The sequence below is a fragment of the Halichoerus grypus genome, chromosome 2 (assembly GCF_964656455.1).
Source record: "Halichoerus grypus chromosome 2, mHalGry1.hap1.1, whole genome shotgun sequence".
In the NCBI taxonomy this organism is placed as follows: domain Eukaryota; kingdom Metazoa; phylum Chordata; class Mammalia; order Carnivora; family Phocidae; genus Halichoerus; species Halichoerus grypus.
In genome coordinates this window covers 85,683,010-85,705,663 of record NC_135713.1, presented here as the reverse complement: position 1 = coordinate 85,705,663, position 22,654 = coordinate 85,683,010, and the positions used below count along the sequence as shown (strand labels likewise).

Below are 22,654 nucleotides of genomic sequence, written 5' to 3'. Positions count from 1 at the left end.
CAGTGGTTATTTATGGAGATGTATTCTGGTAGCAAAGAATATAGAATTTTTAAATTGATACTAGCACTTATCTCCGTATTGAGAGTAAATGCAACAGGAATATTTTTTCATATTTTTAATATTGTAGTGCTGCTGACATCATTTCCAATGGTCATGTTAATCTCAAAATGCACAATTTATTTGTATGATCTGTATAATGTGCACGAAGTGTTCAAAGATGTGACAATTTACAGCTTTGTTTGGGTATTTATTATCAGATTATCGTAATGTGCATCTACTTCAAAGAATCTGATCTGAAAACAATACCTACCTTTTTTACAATACTGTATGACACAGTGTGTTGGATGTGGCTATAGAGAATTCTCTCTGCATTTCTGAGTCTATGTAAAAACCCACCTGCAGCTAACCAATAGAACAAAAAAAGAGAAAATTTGTAAACAGCTGGTTTATATAGATTTTTCAAAAGGCTTATGTTCTGATCCATAATATGTGTCGAATTTGTATTAGGTTTGGGGAAGGAAAAATGAAAGTTACAGCTGTGAGTCAAGAAATTAATTCCAGGGAAAAGAAGTAATATTTCCTTTCTTAAAAGATAACAACAAAATGTGTTCTTGGTATGGATGCGTTTCTTGATTTTGTGTCATTGGCTATGAAATATACCTGCCTGGAAGAGCAATAGCATCTAATATGAAATTATTAACCTATTTCATTAACTCTAATATGGGAATATCCCCACTCATAATGTTTAGTTTATAAATTGACCTCAGTGGAACTCATCAAGGGAGTAAAGAAAGGTTTTACAGATTTGCAGAAATTCTTTGTGTGTGTGCATGTGTTTAGTTCATATAGCTTAATGTCCATGAAAATTGGATAGTAAAGCGAGAAGCCTTGTTTTTTGGGGGGATAAGAAAAGCTCAGGACATAGTTTTACATAAAATAAACTCATTAGAAAGAATCTTGTTTGTTAACAAATTCAGTTATTCCATGGTTAAAATCAGTTCACCAGTGTCACTCTATCTCAGAAAATGTATTTACTTGGGTTTTATCCTTATTCCTTAAATACACATCTGAATGCAGCTCTACCACATCATTATGTTAAGCCACCGTTTACAGGTGTTGTAGGTGGGCAGTTTTCTTCCTTTTCCTAGTCAAAATTTCCCAAAAGCTTCATTTTTAATAAACAATGCAATATCATATTTAAAAATATATGGTTTGATACAAGAATTGCCTTCAAGATATGGTTCCTATTAGTTTCTTCTGTTATTAGGAGATCATATGGATTTGTAACTTTTGCCAATTTAACTTTAATTCAAAGCCCAACCACAGTGTTTCTGTATTTAACAGACTGCTAATGAAGATTCTGTACAAACTTTAAGCCATCCCTGATAATAAAAACCTTTGCAAAAATGTACTGATTTTTCTAATATTATGCTTATATGGTATAACCACAACTCAGAGTCTAAAAATATATATACTCATTTTTTTAGTAAACCAAATCTAATTTAATGACTAATTCAATATTACATCAAGCTATGCTAACCTGTCAAAAGATATTTTTCATAAGTTCTATAACCCTTTATTCTAATGACTGTTTTTATTCATAAAAATAGGATAGATGATACTCCCTTACTCTTGCTTTACATGGTATCCCTATTTGAAAAAAGTTTAAATACTAATGTGCTAATATTATCAATAATAGCAAAAAATAAAAGTCTAGATCTCTAATTATTGGACACTGGTTAACTAAGTTATAGTATATTCATATAATGGAATAGCATGCAACCATTTAAGGGATGGTGTCAAAGAATACTGAAACGAGAAAATGGCTATAACATAACTGGGTAAGAAAAGTAAAAACAAAATATATGGCATAACTTAATGGTCATGATATACCCAGATCTTAACAGGGTTATATTTGGGTAGTCAGATTGGTGATGATTTTTGTTTTTAAAATTTTCATTTTTCCTTTGTGCCTTTCTGCATTTTGTAAGTTATCTGCATTGGCTATTTCTTATGTTTGAAATTAAAAGAAAGTTATTAAGATATTCTCATTAAAGAGAAAAATATAAAATGGGTGTAGAGAGAGGCCATAGCTAGTCTGCTTTGCTGACCAGCATGATGTTGCATTCAAGCTCATCTGCACTCTTCTGCCACCAGGCCCCTGTGGTGACAAGAGCAAAGAAGACTGGTTAGGAGCCCATATCTAAAACATTCCCAGGTCTGATTATGATTGCTCAAGCTAGTGGAAGAAGTTATCTGATTCTCATTATTTACTTTTTTTCCAAATGTTGGGCTTAAATATCTCCTTTTACTATTAAACATATTCTGAGCATAACTGCTTTGACTATCAGGTGTATAATAGCGCTTTTACAGAACATATATAAAAACCACTCTTCGTTTTAAAGCCATGCTTTGTAAAGTATTTTGCACAGGCTTTTTTAACTTATTTTGCAAACTAAGAGGAAAAGATTGTTTCTGTTAACCTTTATCTTTACTCGATATTAAATCATCTGGCACATTTGTCATTTTTCCCGCATTTGGCATTTTCTGCACGTTTTGTTAATGCTGATTCTATCTGGTCATCTGCCAAAGAAAAATCAGGTGTCAACAGTCGCTTCTGTGTTCCAGAGTTCCTAAAAGAAATAAAGACATACACTTATGGTCAAAAAAAATATGAAAAAGTGACAAATTCTTACAGCATATTTTAAACATATTTAAGGATGCTGAACTTACAGTATAATTTTGTTAAGTATCCAAGTTCTCCATAGTTATGTGGGCCAAAGAATAAAGACAGGTTTGGAATTGAAGCCTACTCCCTTCAAATATTAGGATTTTTATTAAATTTCTGTAAGTAGAACGTTGGGAAAAATGACCCAAACTTCTTGTTTTCTTTCCTAACAGGTGCTTTTAGGAGACTGTGAAAAGGGAATTCAAATAATAAAGATAATCACCTGATAGAGAAATAATCTATTTAAATAGTTCTAACTAAATCGGTCTGAGTTACCCAATGATGGGTATGGCGATGTACTCTTCTTAGGAGACTATTACCCTAGGAGTCAAGATCCATGCCAGTTCCACCCTAAACCAATAGTGTGGCCTTGAGCAAAACCAACATCCTCTCTGGGTTAAAAGTTCTTAGTCATACTTTACACAATAATTTTGATCACATTTGAGTACATGTTTAATGGTAAAACTGAGTATTTCTGCCTATAATGATGAAGGATTTGACTAGATAATCTGTCAGGTGCATTCTAGCCTGAAATCCATTTGATTTTATATATGTGTATATGTTACATAGATAACATTTATAAATTTTAAAACAAAGTTATGCTAGAAATGAGAGCTTACATATTGAACTGCCCTACTTTTCTATTTGCAGCCAACCACCACCCCAATCTAATGTTTCACTGTATATAAATTCATTTATTCTTTCATTCATTTCAAATATGTGATGATACAGCTATAAAATCAATGTTTGGTTATATTGAATAACCCAAAATAGCAAATGATTTAAAAATCACTTCCACTTGACTTTGGAATCTATTACATGCATTGTTTTTCCAGAAAATTTACCTCATAATTATGTTGTGTGAGAGCGAAATGAGTTTCTATTCCAAATTCACACATTGAATTCTGACTGCCGGGTGATGAGGAGAAGCATCCCAGGGTTAACACTTGCCATGTTGCCACGGATAATTAGGATTGCCTGAGTGTGTCTTTTTTTTTTTTTTTCTTTTTTTTTAAAGATTTTATTTATTTATTTGAGAGAGAGAATGAGACAGAGAGAGAGAGCATGAGATGGGGGAAGGATCAGAGGGAGAAGCAGACTCCCTGCTGAGCAGGGAGCCCGATGCGGGACTCGATCCTGGGACTCCAGGATCATGACCTGAGCCGAAGGCAGTCACTTAACCAACTGAGCCACCCAGGCGCCCCTGAGTGTGTCTTTAACTCTAAATTTGGTATCAACTCTTATGAGTCCAGGTCACCATCTGTTTTATATCTTTTTGGACCTTGTCAGGATCTCACCTTTTCTTTTGCAAATTTATACACTTTGTGTACTGCTTTTGGAGACTTTGTTTCCCATACTCCCCCCACCCCCCGACTGTTCTCTTTCTTGCTTCTGTGAGTTACTCATCATGATAAAAAGTGAGATCCTTTAAAAAAGAAAACTCTTCCTAATGCTTGCTGTATTTACAAGACATTATCATACAAGTTAATTCTTAATCTTACCCCTAAACCTTTACTGTGATCTCAACTCAATTCAGGTCAACCAAGGTAAAGAGTCTCTTAAAGGCTGCTCTTCTCACTTGAATTTCCACTTCCCAAGGTATCCTTCACCATCAGAACTTCAAAGAGCTCTCACTCCATTCACTCTATATATTTGCTCCTTTGTCAGCCTCTTTTAACCCATCTCCAGGTTTGCTGCATTTTTTAAAGAGTTTATCTCAATCTACAACCTCAAAAAATTTGATTTTGTGTATTATGATTCTTCAGGGATCTAGTTCTCAGAGCTAGTACAATGTATTTTGACTACTGAAATACTATTGTCTGGATTATTAGGCCCTTTGCAGTTGACACATTAATAATTATTACACAAAAGCTCAGCCTGCTATTACTATTAGTGTTATTGATTGCTAAATTTCTAAATATACTTATTAAAACTTCTGGGGCTTCATTCATCTATTTATTCATTCAACAAATATTAACAAGTGTTAACTATGGACCAAAACTGTTGCAGCTGCTATGGATAATGTGGTTGAGATAGCAGATCAAATGCCTGTTTTCACAGAGGATATTTTTTACTTGGGAGAGTTGGACAATAAACTAAAAAAGAAAATATCAGATTATGATGAGCTATGAAAAAAACCCAACAGGGTAATAAATAGAAAGTTTTCAGGTTAAGATTTAGATCAGGTGGTCATGGAAGACATCCGAGGAGGGCACATTTGAGCTGACCCCCAAATGAGCACCCCCTCAAAAAAAACCCAGACAAATGTGAAGATCTGGAACACTAGAGGGGATTCAACTGCCTTAAAGAGGTGTGAGCTTGGTGTGTTCACAGGCGGGCCCTCATCATGAGAGAGAAGAGTGGAATGAACCGAGGTCGGGGAGGTGGGCAAGGTCCAAATCACAAAGAGCTTTGCAGACTGTGGAAGGAGGCAGTAGTGGGAAGCCATGAGAGGGCTTAGTGAATGTACACTCCAATTTAGATTTTCAAGATTATTTACTGAGTGTAGACTATAAAGCAGCAAATAGGGAAGGAGAGAGAGCAATAATAAGAGGTCTTTGTCTCCTAAAGAGATGATGGTGGTCTGGACTGAGGTGGTAGCTGTGGAAGGTGCTGACGAGTGGACCTATTCAGAATAGGTTTTGAAGCAACACTAATAAGACTTCTGAAGAACTGACTGCATGTAAAGGGATTATGAAGTGAGGGGTGATTCCTAGGTTTTTGGCCTGGGTTGCTGGGTGGATGGATAGTGGTACATTTTGCTATAAGAGAAATGGCTATGGGAAAGGAAATTGTTGGAAGGGGCAGGAACCAAGCACCAAGTTTTGGACATGTTAAGTTTGAGATGCCTATTAACTTCTAGTGGAGATATCAAGCAGGCAGGTGGCCTTTGAGTCTAGGTGAGGTCAGGGCTAGATATATAAATACGGAAAGATAAATGAGATCAAATAAAACCATACAGTCAAATCTTCAGTTTTAAAAATTGCACTCAAGTGCGCCTGGGCAGCTCAGATGGTTAAGCGTCTGCCTTTGGCTCAGGTCATGATCCCAGGGTCCTGGGATCGAGTCCCGCATCGGGCTCCCTGCTCAGCAGGGAGCCTGCTTCTCCCTCTGCCTCTCTCTCTCTCTCTGTCTCTCATGAATAAATAAAATCTTTTTTAAAAAAATAAATAAGTAAAAATTGCACTCAATATGATCTCATTTTCTTTTTGGGTGGGGAGAATTGAGAAGGGAGTCTAATCATTTTGCTCTGAAAGTAAAAGTATATGCAGAAAGCCATTCCCTTGAGGTAGCTCTTTTCCAAGCACATTTATTTTAAGGATGGAAAATTCATCACAGCAACTTCATTCTGATGTGCTTAGATGATCAGGAGAAAAAGAACTTTCTCCTAACTCTCAGATTCTGACTTAAGAATCTCTGTGGGAAAAGCTGTTCACATGGTAGCTGCAAATATATTGACATCACAGTATATCATCCAAGAACAAGGGTCAGAAATTCCACAAGCAAACTTATTCTTGTAAGATTTCCTGGCAGATGTTATAGATAGAAAAGTTCACCCAGAATTCGAATAAGCAGATAAATATTTGCATGGTTTTGTATTTTAAAAAAACATTTTATGTCTTTAAAATTGCCTCTTTGTTTATTATCACTAGAGGAGTGGTATCAAGGCATGGCACCCAATAGATGTATGATGACATAATAAATAAGTGAATAACCACTGTCATTCCTTGATACTTTTAGTAGTCTCTGAAGTATTGCAGAGATATATAAATTGGTATCTTACAAAGTCATGCTAAAGACTATCATCCCATATTTTTTTAATTCCGTAAGAATTTTGGGATGCCATATTATCCAAATTTTGTTATGTTATATATCAAATGAAATACATCTTGCCATATTAAAAATTTTTAGAAAATACAAATGAGGTTTCATTCTTCCACACATCATTGTTAATTATATCAGAATCACTTTGAAAATCACTCACTGCCCCTTTCATTATGACTGAAGACTGAGTTGGACAAATAAATAAATGTCCAATTCAATGAATTTACCCAATGGCATGTATGTATGTTGTTCTTTGGCGAATTATGTGTTGTTTTAGAATAGTAGTAAGCCCTTCCTGAGAGGGTCCACTGTGATCCCCAAGGAGGTAGGAAGCAATGAAAAGTGTAACCATTGCAACCAAAGAAAACTGTCCTTGTTCTCTCTCCCAGCCATATGCTTTCCAAGCTCTCTTATAAAAGTGTCAAATAGCAAGCTTTGAAGTTGTGGAGTCTTCTGTCAGTAGAACTGATTCTACCAATTCACTGCACTCTCCTCTCTTCTAATGCATAGAATATTAATTTGCATCAAGCTCCTTTTTAGCCTAAAAAAATTCTAATGCCACAACAATCTCACTCATCAATGTTTCAAATTCTGGGAAAAGCATTCTTGTTATTACTTGACATATATGCAACATTTAATGTCTGTTATTTAACTGCTGTTTATTTGCTCTTGCATTTCAAATGAATTGTGACATTTTCTTTTCCACTGTCTTATTAATAATATTCCAAATGCATTGTGGGGAAAATAGTCATCTCTATAAGACAACAGAAAAATTCCAATTCTTATTGTATAAATGGAAATTCAAAATGAGGCTAATAGATATATTTGAGTAGTTAATAAAAAATCATTCATTCAGTCAATGCATTTATTAAGTCCCAATTATTTGCTAGTGATTGGGGATATAAAGATGAATATGATACAGTCCCTGCTCCCAAGAGGTTTACAACAGAGTATAAGGACATGGACATATAAAAGAGCAAGCACACCAAAGTATTTCATGAACTATGATGGTAATATGTGTGGGGAGAGAGGAAAGACTTTACAATTCTGCCATAACAGGATTCATAGGAAAAGTGTCTTCTTAAAGCTTTGTGTTATTAAGGAAAACAAACCACATTTTCAGCATAGTCCTCATCCTTTTATTGAATAGTTTTATTTTTTAAAAAGCTATCTCTAGCAAAGTTTTGCCTTTATGATGCCAAACCAATCCTTTGAAAAATTAAACTTTAAACAACGGATTCTTTGGTTTATCAGGATGATCTACTCAAACCATCTAGTCAGTAATTATAATAACTAGTTTCAGAATGACTTAGTCTAGACTCTTGAGAAAGGAGGTTCCCTTTCTCACTTCTCATTTACCCCTCAACACAAAGATTTCTGCTCCCACCAGTTCATTACAAATCGCTCTGGACAAGGTACCTTGAAGATAAGCCCGGTGGACCCTTTCCATCCTCTTTTTATTTGAGCTTTTTGCACTATTTGACATCAATGGCAGCACCCATCTTCTTGAAACACTGTTGCCCCTCGACTTACAGGATTCTAGCTTTTCTTTCACCTATTTGGCCACTCCTTTAAAATATCCCATGAAGACTATTTCTTCAAAATGTGTGTTGCAGTATTTGGTCCCAGGTCCTCTTTGCAACTTTGTTTGCTTGTCACTGATGCCTTTATGAATGTGAAAAAAGCCACGCACTCACTCTCTACAAGAATGAACATATAAACATACAAAAACTTTTAGAGCATTATTGAAACTGGTTCACAAGATAGACACCCTCCCGTTTCACACAATTTAATAATATGATCTCCATTTACTATCAATATGCTAATTCCCAAATTTATACTTCTAGCTAAGACCTGTTTGCCCTGTATACCAGACTCATGTATCCATGTCCACTGTTCACTGGACTCCTCTTATATGTCCCTCTGACACCTAAAATCCAACATGTCCAAAACGTAACTTATCTTCTGTCCCTAAACCCGTGCTTCCTCTGTTCTGCATCTTAGGACATGACATCATGATTCTCACCAGACTTCTTTTAGTCTCCCCCCACCCCCGGCCCTCCCCCCACATTCATCACAAGAACTATGAATTCTAGCTTCAAAATGTCTCTCCAACATTGCCATTTCTCCACAACCCAATGAAGACCAACCTAACCCAGGCCCACTAATTTCTCTCTTGCTCTACTGCAACTACCTATGACCTGGTACTCCTATCACCAGCTTTCTTTTTCTACAATGTATTCCGTGTCCATGCAAATGCAAATTGGATCATGTCACTTCCCTCATCCTTCTATTCATAATTAGACCTATTATCAAACCTGGTTTATGGTTAGAAGACAGTTGATACAAAGAATGTTTAACTGGCTCTCTGTAATCCCCAAATCATTCACTCAAAGGACATGGATCTAACATCTTCGGATCTCATCCCAATTTCCTCCTCCTATGATAGGGGTTGTATTAACACCTGCCTTTCCCAGGATTTTATGAAAAAATGAGGCAGTAACAATTCTAACAACTTCCATTTGCATAGTGCTTTACAATTTACAAGATGCTTTCATATATGTTTTGTTGCAATAAATGTGAGAATACTTTGAAACACTAAAACTACAAGATAAATAGAACATTTTTAATTTTCCATATAATATTTCATATACGAAAGCCACTGAGAATCAAGGTGATAGGACAGGACAGGAAGCTAACGTTTCTGCAGCTTGACCCTCAGAGTAAGCTCTTTCCAGCTGTCAGCAGGCTGACCTGTGTGCAGTTGGAGGTCTTCCCAGAGAGCCACAGCCCCTCCCGTCCATAGATGGGCTGGGTAATTTTAGCGTCTAGACTGCCTACACTGGCCCTTGAAAGTCACATTTAGTAGAATCTTTAAAAAGCATCCTCTTTGTTCAGAAACTATTCCATCTGGAATATGATCTCTCTGTGACTTCGCACTACTTGTGGCAGTAATTTTATCTTTTAGTAGAAAGCCTGCAATAATATTATGTCCTTGGAGGAAAGTGGGAAGGGAAAAAAATTCCATATCACAGCGAGTGACTCAAAAAAATACAAAAAATTAATATAACAAAACCTTTAGAAAAGGCAAAACTGCTCTTTTCCTTTTTTTTTTTTTTTTTTAAGGTTTTACTGTCTTTTATGGGAGATTTTGAAAAGACTGAGGGAAAAGTCTTTCAGCTTCTCTCTAAGCTACTTCAAGCTGGCTGTTTAGAGAAGACAGACTTTGTAATGGGAAAATATGGGTCTGGGGTAGTTTAATCCTCCCCTTCCTCCACAAAGTGTGACCACAGCTTCCTATTTGATCTGAAAGCCTGGGCAGAGGAAAAAGCAATGGCTCAGGAAGGCATGAAAAGTTCTTGAGGGCAATTTGTACCCATGTCTGTGAAAAGAGATTCATGTCACCACCAAGAAAGATTGACAGGGCCTTTGCACTGGAAACAGAAGTGCTGCGAGTAGACTCACTGAGTGTTGTAATGCAGTGAGTCCAGGCTCCACTGACATCCACAAAACTGTCCTGGTATGTAGACGGAGGTACGACCACTTCCATGAGGCTAATATTGGCAGTTCCAGGGTCATCAAGGGGGTAAGTGGAAGGTCTTTTCGACTCTGGACTCACAGTCACAAAGATGTCAAATTTAGACTTTTGACATTATTTCCAAATGAGGTCACACATGCAGCTGCAAAGCCATACTGACAGGATTGAAAGAGGTTCATTGTGTCCTTTTAAACTTATGCATTGCCACTGAGACATCACTGTTGACAGCACAAATCAAAGCCCCTGCATTTCTCACCTGACTTACTGTGGGAGCCACTGAAATGGTCTCCCTGCTTCCACTCTTGCACCCCTACCACTAATTCTCCAAAAAGCAGCCAGAGTGATGTCTTTTCAGAGTGATTCTTTTTAATGCTAATATCGTAATAACCCTGATTGCAATCTTCCAATGCCTTCCCATCAAACCTAGAATAAATTCTGAGTCCTGAGTACAGCCTGTATGACCTTATGAGATATGAACTTCAGCTGCCTCCCCTACTTCATTTTAATTGACTTTATTGCACTCCAAGCCGACTGACCTCCCTGCTATTGCTGGCACATGACAGCATGTCGTCCATCTCAGGGCCTTTGCACTTGCTGATCCCTTGCTTGGAAAACTCTTTCCCCAGACACTTTATTGTTTCTTCCTTTCATTTATATCTTTCTTCAAAAGTAATTTCTTCAGAAAGATGTTCTTTGGACGACCTATTTAAAAGAATACCTCTGTCACTCTCTATCCTTTGAGGATACCTTAATTTTCTTACACACACACACACACACACACATTTATTTTGCTTATTTGCTTTTTGTCTTCCTCAAAGAATATAAGCCCATGAAGGTTAACCTTGAAAACAAAACTGCCAGTTATTTTGCCAGCAAAAGATGGGTTTATTCAAGAATAGCAGAGAATTGCAATTCAAGACAAGCAAACTACAGCAAAACCATAGGAAAGTCCAGAGAGGAAAACACTCTTTTATAGGAGAAAGGGGAAGTGGAGCAGGGCTGTTATAGCAAAAAGTCTATTGAAGTGAACTGGGAGTTCTAAGTATAGTGGCTTCTCATTGGTTGATCTGTAACTGTCTCTCATTGGCTGGGCTGTTGCCAGGGGAGGCAGGAATCTTCTTTCCTCCTGCTGGGATAGTGAAGTAGTATCCACATACAAGGTCCCTCTCTTCCTGTTGGGTCTCCAATTGTTGAAGCATGGAAGGGCATGAGAACTCCCCCTGCCTGCCTCCTGACTCCATTCTAAGTAAGGTTTCCTTTTATTAATTTTCACATATCCCCCTTTTGATCTAGATCTTTCTTTGAAAGCATCACTAATCAACAGCCAGGTTTCTTTATATTTAGTGGTTTGTCCCTCAGTAACAAGAAGGACCTTTTGTAGCTATCATGTCCTACATCAGAGGGAGAGTGCATAGCAGCTGGAAACCAATGAAGGCCACATCTGAGTAACAAGGAAGATCAGGAGGGAGAAATTTTCACGTACTCCAGCCTAAAGCCCGTATCTTCCCAAGATCGTAAGCGTTGGAGATCATCTCAAAGCACTGAGCCAGCATTAATTTACTGGGTACATCATTTAAAAAAAAAAAAAAAAGAAAAGTTCGACAGTCAACAAAATACAAAACTTAAAATAATTATACAAAACAGAAGGAACATAACAATTCCAAGTTGTATGATGGTTCTAAATCAGGGCTCTAGGGCTGAAAGTAGCCAACTGAAATATTTATTGGCATTTATTCCAACTTAGAGAAGAAAGGTTCTCCTTATAAAGGCAAACCTAGAGTCATGTATGTCTCCTGAAGTCTCCACTTAAAGCAACCATGAAAGCAGACTGGTGAATGCTGCCAAGAGCTCACTGAAAGAATTAACCGAGTTCTTTTGGGAAGATACAGTTTAAATATAAAGATGAAGCAATAGCTGATGAACTTTCTGCAAAATAGCAAGACCTCAAAGATGTTTAAGACAGTATTATCTCAAAGAACTGTTTGGAACCAAATGTGTTACTGATCATACAGCCTGTAAGGTTGCAAATTCAGAGACCATGAATGTGGAGAAGAATACAAAGTCAGTTAATAGTTCAGATGAAAGAAGACTTTTGTGAATTCTGAATCCTCTAAACCTTCAGGAAAAAAACAAGTGAAAATTACCTTCTCTCAGGATCACAATGAGGCTGTTTCTGAAAAGCCATAATCAAAAGGTTTCCCCTTTTCACAAGGGCCTGGGGAACGTAGACAAAGACATGGTTTTTCCACAGAAAATAGAAAAGAAACAACAGTGAGAAAAAGATATACAGACCTGGTCTGAACATCTCAGGAAAGCCATCTCAGCAGATGTCACCTGCTTCAATTCTAGGAAGTCTTTACTTTCAGGTCACCAGATGGCATGTGGGTCCAGTCAGGATTCAGTACTATCTTTAAATGCCTCATGTGAATCCAAGAGTCTGTTCCCTGGAGTTTGGCGGCACAAAGATTGGTTAGCAGTTCCTCATGAGGCCTTCCCAGAGTCTGAAGAGTCTTTCTGGAGAGGTCTTTTCCAATAGATGAAATCTCCTTATGCTTAAGGTCATCATCTCCTCAGGAGGCAATGGGAATAGATTGCTTTACCAAATCACAGTTATTTTTAATAGAAGCAACTAGGCTTTTACGATATTGAAGTATATCTCCTTTTATTAACTGTGGATCAGAAGAGGCAGGGGCTGGGTACATTGGACATCCTGTGACTGTCTCAAAGGGTGACAGTCTCAGTTCCCAAGGGGGTAGATCTGAGATTTAGAAGGACCAAAGGCTATGCTTTCAGCCTAAGCTATTTGGAGGGTCTGTACAAATTTTGCCAATTGAGTCTTAATAGTGCTGTTAATGAGTGCAACAAACCCAGACGATTGAGGAGGGATGCACAATGAAAGTGTTGTAAAAACTGGGCAAACAGCACACACTTGTTGAAGCATCTGACCAGTGTATTGGGTTCGCTGATCACTATGAAGTTCAAGAGGGTTCCCTAGGTAGGGGTGATCTTTTCTAATAGAAATGTTGGCCTGTCTACAGGAGAAAGCTTTGCTGCAGTGAGAAAACATAGAAATCATGACTAAAACATATTTATAGCCATGAGATGGGGAAGCTGCATGAAATCCATTTGTACAAACAGGTTTCCCTGGATTATACTTTTGACAGGTGGGACAAGTGATATCACCATTTTTGAGGCCCAATTAACTTTTTCTCACCAATATTGGTTCATGAATGCTATCATCTTGTCAGTAGACCAACAGTTTAATGTATGTATAGTTTTAAGTAGCAGAAATTTTAGAATTTCTGGTAGGGTCAGATTGCTGTTTGGTCCAAACCAGTGTTTTCTTTTAATCATGCCAATCAGTATTAGATTTCCATGTTGTTTTTCCTTCTCTGGGGCCAATTATTGGGTGTCCTTGTCAATTTTTCCAAAATTTGTAACTTGGGAGAATATCCCTTTGGAGCATGACAGAGGTTTGGCTATAGGTCTTCTTGTGAGAAGCATTTTTGGTGGAAGTATCAGCAAGGTGGATTACTTTGATCCCCAGGGAGTCAAGTCTGGAATGCCCAGAAAGCTTAATAATAGCCAAGTGGCTGGCAAAAGTACAGCATCATAAATTTTGAACATCAGAGCCATTTTTAAAATTATTCTCATTGGAGGTAAGAACACCTTGTTGTTTCCATAATATTCCAAAGTCATGAGCTACCCAAAAGGCATACCAACTACCAGTGTATGTGTTTGTGGTTTTTCCCTTGGCTAAAGTTTTACTCAAGCCTGAGTAAGAGCGTATAACTCAGCCTGTGGGGCTGAAGGAGCTGGTTCTGGCAACTGGTGCTGCCTCAATGATTTTAAAGGGAGTTGCAACAGCATACCCAGCACCAAATTTGCTATTTTCATCCTTTAAATAAGAACCATCAGCAAACCATAAAAAATGTGCATTGGTGAGAGGAGTTTCCTATAAATTGTCATGGGGACTCAAAAGGCAATCTGTCAGTTTTAAAGAGTCATGAGGGGTTTCATGTGGGTCCAAATGTAGCCCTTATTTCAAAATCAGATGCCCTAAGTATTTAACGTGAGCTTGAGCAAACTGCAAATTTTCTTTGGAGACTTTATGTTCCTTTAAAGCCAGAAGTTTTAACAGGTGGATGCTGTCTTCTTGTGAAGAGGTTTGAGAAGAGCAGAGAAGCAAATCATCTATGTAACAAGGTAGAACCTGCAGAAAACTACCACCCAAATCAGGTTTTAAAGTTTGTAAAAAGGACTCTGTAAAACCCATGGGCATTACTTACTCTGCAGTATTTCTGCTCTTCCCGAGTGAAAGCAAAAAGATATTGGCTATCCTTATCAACTGGAACACTAAAAATAATACTATGTAGGGGCGCCTGGGTGGCTCAGTCATTAGGCATCCGCCTTCGGCTCAGGTCATGATCCCGGGGTCCTGGGAGCGAGCCCCGCATCGGGCTCCCTGCTCGGCGGGAAGCCTGCTTCTCCTTTTCCCACTCCCCCTGCTTGTGTTCCCTCTCTCACTGTGTCTCTGTCAAATAAATAAATAAAATCTTTAAAAAAAAATACACTATGTAGATCAATTAGTCAAGAATTTGCTTTCAGTGGGAATGGATGTTAGGAGCACATGTGGGTTAGGAATAACAGGGTGCCAAAGTATAACAGTGTTATTCATTGCCAGAGGTCCTGGACAAACCTTCATCCTCAGCCGTTGGGTTTTCTCACAGGTAAAATGGGGTGTTATAGAGACTAGTGCAGGGGATGAGATCCTGAGCCTTTTAATCTTCTATTACGAACTGAAGGGCTTCTTTACTTATAGGGCATTGATTAATTATGGGAAGAGTGTTGAGAGATCTATTTGAATCTTGATGGGAGGTGCACTGAGGATTCTGCCATTATCAATTGAGGATTTTGCCTATGAAGAGGATGGTAGCTGATCAACAGGAACAAATAATCAGTGTCCCCAGACTCCACTATAGTGCCATCAGAGACAGAATGAATAGAAGATGTCAAATGATCATTTAATTCCCCTGGTTGGCTATTTTGATTACTGTTGTCAAATTCTAGAATTATTTCCCCCTTTTGGAAGAAATTCTGGCGTGATACTTTTCTAAAAAATCCTGGCCCAATAAATGAATAGTGGTGGAGTAATTAAGGAGAAAAGCAGTGAGTAGCTCTCAAAGGGCCTAGACAAGAAGGAAATAGGCTCAGAGACAGGAACCTGTTGAGGTTTATATTAGAGACCCCTACTATCTGAAGTGTTTTTGCACTGAGGCAGGGGCTACTTTATAGCAGTGGGGCTAAGCACCCAGACTATAGCTCCAGTGTCAATAGAGAGAGAGATTAATTCCCAGTCGAGAGAGTGGGTTCTCCAAGCTGATTAAGAGGGAGAATTGAGAAGAGCCCCTGTTGTTCCTCAGAGCCCTGTCATTGGGAATTAGGACATTGGACAAATTGGCTAGAGGGTTGATGGTACCTGAGGTACTTTAATTTTTAAGAATTTTTTTTCTTTTTTTTAATGCCTTCTTTGCTATAATACCCCAAACCAGAAGGGTTTTGGTTTTGTTTAGGGGCCTTCACTTGCTGGAGTTGAAAACAGAACTTTAGCAGTCTTTCTTTTGGATGACTTATCTAGGATGCCAGCAAGCTGGTTTTCCATATTAACCAAGTCTGCAATGGGTTGCACATTCCATTCAGGTCTTTTTATTTTATTTTATTTTATTTTATTTTATTCCATACTGGTCCTTTTAATTAAAAGAGAAAACTCCTGGTTCAGTCCATTAATAAACACAGAATTAAAAGCTACCCAGGTGGATTCAACATTAAAGAAAGACCAGAATTTTTTTTTAAGACAATGTGGAGTTGATTGTAATAATTATGAGCAGACTCATCAGGCTTTTGTGTGCAAGCCTGAATTTTGTTCCAATCAACAGACTTAAGAAAAGCTACTCTGATGCTTGGTGGAGATTTCCAACGAGGTTTCTAGCCTCTGCCAAAATTACGGGGCTGGGGCTGCCTGGGTGGCTCAGTTGGTTAAGCATCCGATTCTTGGTTTCAGCTCAGATCATGATCTCATCAGCACCCTGCCTAGGGCTCTGCATCTGTCAGAGTCTGCTTAAAGATTCTCTCCCTCTGCCCTTCTCCCCATTCATGCACCCATGCTCACTCTCTCTCTCTCAGATAAATAATCTTAAAAAAAAAAAAGTTAGGATTCTGTTCCTCTAAATCCTTTTCAGAATGTTCCCATTGGGCTAACTTCATCCAGTGTTTGGCCTGGTCCTCACCATAAGCACATAGAATAATTGATATACATTTGAGAAACCAGGTTAAGTTTAAACAACTATGTTAAATTTTTCAGCAAACTAATGGGGGCCCTCAGCCACGTTAGGAAACTCTTTTAACAATGATTGCAATTTGGCCTTAGTCCAGGGAACATAAGAAACTTGGGTTTTATCAAGATCCTCAGAACACTTAACTTTAAAGGCGCGGGTTGTAATAGGTTTAGGAGAGAAGGTCAGAAAGGGAGTTTCAGAGGAAAGGGGGAACTTGACAAAAGGATTGAAATGAGGGCCTGGAAGGGCGGGGGGGGGGGGGGAGGTGGCATAGAGAGGAGATGGGGAAATGCAGAGAGAATAGAAAAAGATGACACCAAAGGTGGGGCCTGAGCACAAGGCGGCTGCCGCAGGTCCGCAGGCAAATAAGATGGGGGAGAGGGATAGGAGGCCTCAGAAGCCATTGTGACTTCTTTCAGTTGTTTACCTCAGTTAATTTAGAAATAGTATTTTGCAAAAAGTCAAACTTAGAATCCTAAAAACATCTGGAAGCTTCAAAGTACCATTTAAAATAGGCATCCCATTCAGGTTTTTTGTTTTGAAGCTGCAGCCTTTTAATTTAATTTTGTATAAAACAAGTTTGGAGATATTGAAAATTTCCCCATAATGACCACTGAAGTTCTCAATTACTTTTGGTTAAATCAGTCCACTTAGTTATCAATGTGCATGTGGAGGGGCCATACTTTTTAAACATAAAATAGGCCAGAGTCCCAGTAGGAAGGGGCGCCCTCAAATCATTTTGACTTTTTGGAGGTTTTTCTCTAGAACAAAGAGAAAAATTCCAAAACAGCACAGTTTCTACAGGAACTGCCTAGTTCCAGAAGGAATCAGACCAAAGGCCAGCATAATTCCAGTAGGAACAGTCCAGCTCTGAAAAGGAATCAGACTGAAGGCCAAATGAGTACTCTCAGACATTAGAAAAAAAAAAAGAAAAAAAAAAGGTGTTAAAACAGATATCGAATAAAGCCCGGAGAGCTCAGACATAAAACGTGGAGCTCAAATTCCAGGATAAAACTTACCCTCAAACCCCAGGGCCAGCAAGAAAGCAGTGAGCGTGAGTACCAGCACCTGGTTACTCACCAGGCCCAGAATCCCTTAGGGGTCTTCTCTGTATCCCACCTCTGATCACCAACTACCATTAACCTTATAAATAAAACTAACAATTATTTTACCAGCAAAACATGGATTTATACAAGACTAGCAGAGAACTACAAACCACAGCAAAACCATACCCGCAAGGTAAGAGAACAAAGGATGGGAACAGAACTCTCTTTTATAAGGGAAAGGGGAAGTTAGCAGGGCTGTTATAAGCAAAAAGTCTATTGGAGTAAACTGGGAGGTCTAAGTATAGTGGCTTCTCATTGGCTGAGCTGTAACTGTCTCTCATTGGCTGGGCGGTTGCCAGGGGAGGCAGAAATCTTCCTCCTCTCTCCTCTGGGAGAGTAAAATAGTATCCACAGGCAAGGTCCCCTCTCTTCCTGTTGGGTCTGCAATTGTGGAAGAGTGGTAGGTGGTGAGAGTTCCCCCTGCCTGTCTGCCAACTCCATTCTAAATGAGGTTTCCTTTTATTAATTTTCACAAAGTCAGAAACTTCGGCTTTTTCACTGTTGTATCTCTGGTGTTCAGAACAAGAGTCCCTGGGAACAGAAGGTGCTCAATAAATATTTGGTGTCTTAATGAATGAATGGTCATTGGATCATGCTGCCTATGATGAACAGAGAATTGATTTATTTATTGCTTATGTTTTGAAATAAAATCATTAAACTGCTAAATATGCATGCTGGAATATGGCAGCTTAGGGAGAGCTGCCCCTTTTCAGCCCCATCCCCAGCTTCCTGTCCTGTCCTCCCACACTGCAAGGGGCCTCATGCATATGTCTGGCACAGTTCGTCTGCAAGTCTAAGCCCCAGTCACACTGCTCCCACCCAGCCGCCCCTCATAGCAAACTGCTACCTTCTGGAAACTTCTTTAGTGTAGGGTGTGTACACCAGCAGCAAGGTTTCCTCGGGGAAGGAGACCCCGGAATTAGGCTACATAGCACTGGAAGTGAGCACAGGCTGTTTGGATGGGGACTTCTGGAGTTCTGAGTATCTCAAGCACGGTCTCTAAGGGAGAACGTGGGCTGTATGTGGACGTGTCCTCTGGCACAGGAAAGGTGTGGCTGAAGGACAATAAAAGGAGGACGCTTTAAAGTTATCTAGCCACTAGCCACTTGTGGCTGTTTAAATTAAAATTTGAATTAATAAAAATTTAGTGAAATTAATTATTTAATTCCTCAGTTATGCTAGTTACATTTCAAACATTTAATAGCCACATGTGGTTACCATATCACACACCACGCAGATATAGAGCCTTTTCATCATCACAGAAATTTCAAGTGGACAGCACGGCACTAAAGCACAGGGCCTTGAAGCCTCTCATCCAGGTTTAATTGAAGTACTCCATAAGCTTTGTTAAATATCTTTGATTTATTCAGAAAATATTTACTGAGCATCTGTTATGTTCCATGTGCCATATGAATTATTAGAAAATCAGAAATGAGCAGGGCGCAATTTCTGTCTTCAAAGAGCCTGCCTCCTCGAGAAGTCCTACGGCTAAAGCACCGCTGAGGTGAAGTAAAAGGAGCCCGGCAGATCGCATGGCGGGATCTTTGCTGCAGCTCTAGGGAAGTAGCCTCAAGCAGAATCTAGGTGTTCTACTCAGGGAAATAACATATGGGAAAAACAGGATAAAGAAGTACAAAATGAATCCAGCAATATGTAAACAAAGAAACACAAGACCCAGCACCTCTTATGTAACAGAAATTTCTGCCTTCTAAGTTAGACTAGAGTTTAGAAGAAGACAGGAATGACAAGAGCTGGCTCATTTTACTTTATGAAGTTCATTTTGTTTTGGTTTTTTTAGAATAACTGAAGGAGGGGTGGGAGGCACCTGGGTGGCCCAGTTGGTTAAGTGGCTGACTATTGGTTTCAGCTCAGATTGTGATCTCAGGGTCATGAGACCCAGCCCCACATTGGGCTCTGCACTGTACCTGGAGTCTGTTTAAGACTCTCTCTCCCTCTCATTTGCCTCTCTCCCACCTCAAATAAATAGATCTTAAAAAAGGATAACCGAAGAGGGAAAAAACATAATGGCTTTTTAAAAACACATCTTCAAAGTTATGTCTCTGTGGTTTAATATTTTTCTAGAAAAAAAGATTACCTGTTTGTATTTGCAGTCAAAATTTTCCCAAGTATATATTTTTCAAGGTTTCTTCCTTTAACTTTTTCTCCTCTAGCACACAACACACAGAAAATTCAAATTCAATTAGTCACTCATTTTCCCGCTCAAACTGAAGAAACCTGTTTGGGAAAACATTACTTTGCAAAGTTAAGTAAGCCTGGATTTATTTTTCTGAATTGGACCCATTTCATTTTGGCAATTTTGTTCCATTCTCACAAATGTATTAAACAGTCCTGTGTGGATGTTGTGTGAGAATAAACCCAAGGTTTGTATAAAAGTCCTTACCTGACTTCGGAAATGGTTTCAGGTGTTCCTTCTTACTGTTTGCCTGGCCATCAAATCTGAAACCTAAAAGGATCTTCCCAGAAGCTTTTGAGAAGCCAGAACTAAGGCAAGGATCGATTTCTCAGCAACTCCAGGACTTTGGGACTTGATTAGGTTTACTTAATCATTAGTTTTGTTTATATTCCTAATTAGTGTTAAATTATTAACTTGATTCTTCATTTCCCAGAAGCTTCTGATAATTGACAGCTGTCAGGCAAGTTTGATACATGTAACACTGAGAGCGTGAGGACACATGCTCAAATACGCATTCTCTCTTGGGGAGGAGTGTACAGGCCAACAGAACACCATGTCTATTGCTTTAAATTTTCTCTCATTATCATAAATGTGATATTTTATACAAAGATATTATCTAAATAAACTAAATTGCCAAAAAAACCCCCACTAAATTGCCATTTATAATCTATTAGTAATCCCATATGCCTTACCCAGAATGGATTTTTGCCTTTGTTTGGTCTAGATTCTATACTCTAGAATTTCCATATGCTTCCTTGAGGTACATGCTGTATATTATAGTGCTGTGTATCCACACCACCTTACGGATTTGTATTAAATCCACATTCACATTTATATTATTGCAGAATCTTTACTCAGTTTCAAAATGTTTATTTTCATAAATATTAAGCATATTTAATATGCACAGGCAATTAAATCCTTTAATATCATTTTCTAATAGACTAACTGTAATGCATTTATTCTCCAGGAAAACAAATGGAAACATTATAAACTAGTTTAATTCTATTTATATTGCCTATAAGGAAGATTTATTTGAAGTGAAAAGAGATTGCCTTTGGAAAATTGGGGAATGTGTCTCACTTTCAGTAGAATACCAGAAAGATAATAGTAATAGTTCCATGATGAGATCCTTTTTTTTTTCTGGAGATTCATAAACTTCTCTAGTTGGATCCCTCTTTCTTCATAAATGGCATAGATCTGTAGAATATCATTGGTACTGTCACGTTCTATTAAATACATATTTTAATTTCCTTTCAGCATAGCGTCATAAACTGAATTGACAGCCCAAAGTGTCACTTATCCTGAGCACTCATTTGTGGGGTCCAGAAAAAGTAGCTATCCACAAAGAAGACATATTGCATTGTAACATTAGCTATTATAGAGTAAAAACGAAACTTTCAAATTTAAAAAATAAAAGATTGGAAGTATACTATTATCTTAGCCTGTATCTAGCCATATTGACTAGACCTATTTAGGATTGTTTTTATTCATTACCCAAACCTCAGGTTGTAAAATTTTAACACCTCTTCATCTTTAAGAGGGATTTAATATGTTGTTGAAAGAATGTATCTCAGCACAAAACACCATAACAATTTTTTCAAGAGATAATTCCACCTTCGCTTACCTGGTTGAATCAGTTGATGAATTATTTATATGTAAAAATCGGTTTAGTCATTGACACAGTTCTCTCCTGCAATGTGCCTAGTAGTTCTAGGATTCTAGGCTTCTAACTTGGCAATCCAGAACTTTGACTCTTTAAGGAATCCATTTTCCGGAAGCATAATACCCTTGCTTTCCCATTAACATTAGTCTAGTTAACAAGGCTACTAGAATTACCACTAGAAATGAATGCAACAACAATAGTCCTAATGCTGCTCTTTTGTCTATATCACACTGACGATTGCCAAACTTCCTCGTTCAGTACTCTAGGGCTCCAGGTATTATGACTTTGTTTTGTTTTGTTTTGTTTTGGAAAGAGGGCTCGCATGGAACAAATGTTCCAATAATTATAGGAAAATATGAATAAAATAGAGGATTTCTCAGATCCAATAGAGTGGAATAGGCCTTCCTGGTACATGAAGATGCCTATTTCAGCTCAAAGAAGGAAAATATAGTAGGCAGTATTCCTAAACCTATTTAACAACAGAACCCATCTTTTGAGATACGCCTATTAACATCTCTCAGAATCAGTGCTTAACACACAGTGGATTCTCAAAAAATGTTTGGATGAATATATAAATAAACAAAGGAATGAACAAATTGAATTTGCAAAGTGTTAAACATACGTTTTTATGGAATTTATCTAAGGTCAGAGAGCATTTCTAATTTATAGTTTTCAGGTGCCTGCAGCATCCAATAGTTTCATGTAACCTATGAACACAAAATAAATCTTTGCTATTGTTACTGAAAAAATAAATGAAGAAATTTGATTTTTGCCCACATATTTTTAAATGGCGTGTGAGGAGAACCCAACTGCCTTTTACACTTGTTCACTCACAAACTAGTTTTCAAAAGAATCTAGATAGGTACCTTCATAGTTACCATAGTTGAAAGTGAGTTGGGTTAATGGTGTAAAAATGAAAGTGACAACTGTACCTAGATAGTACATTATTTATGACTAATATTTTAACTATCAAAAATATTAGAGAAACATATTCTCACGAATGCAGGAAGGAGATGAGATTCTGAAGCATTCTCATCGGGGCTCTCTTTGGTGGGAATAGGTAGAGACATCCTTGACTTCATGTCCACGTTCTCTCTTTGGTAATAAACGTCTAAGTGCCAGTTTTAACACCCAAAACCACTGCTCTGGTAAGACCACAGAAGGGACCCAAATGGGTATTGCCTGGCCACCTCTGTCTCTCCAGGAAAATGCCCCGGGGCGCACAGGATTCATTACGGCCTTGGCGAAACACCAGCACACACCAG

At 38.2% G+C, this 22,654-nt stretch overlaps 1 long non-coding RNA gene across 2 annotated transcripts; it reads right to left on the bottom strand.

Annotated features, from left to right (window-relative positions):
* Positions 1–2,344: 2,344 nt before the first annotated feature.
* On the bottom strand, positions 2,345–17,631 carry LOC118523112 (uncharacterized). Of its 2 annotated transcripts, none has more exons than XR_013445333.1 (3): positions 17,446–17,631; positions 12,384–12,660; positions 2,345–2,633 (listed from the first exon to the last, which is right to left on the bottom strand). It is a non-coding gene; the product is annotated as an uncharacterized LOC118523112 (long non-coding RNA). The 2 variants fall into 2 exon arrangements; XR_004910943.2 differs by having other exon boundaries at positions 12,384–12,657.
* Positions 17,632–22,654: the final 5,023 nt, after the last annotated feature.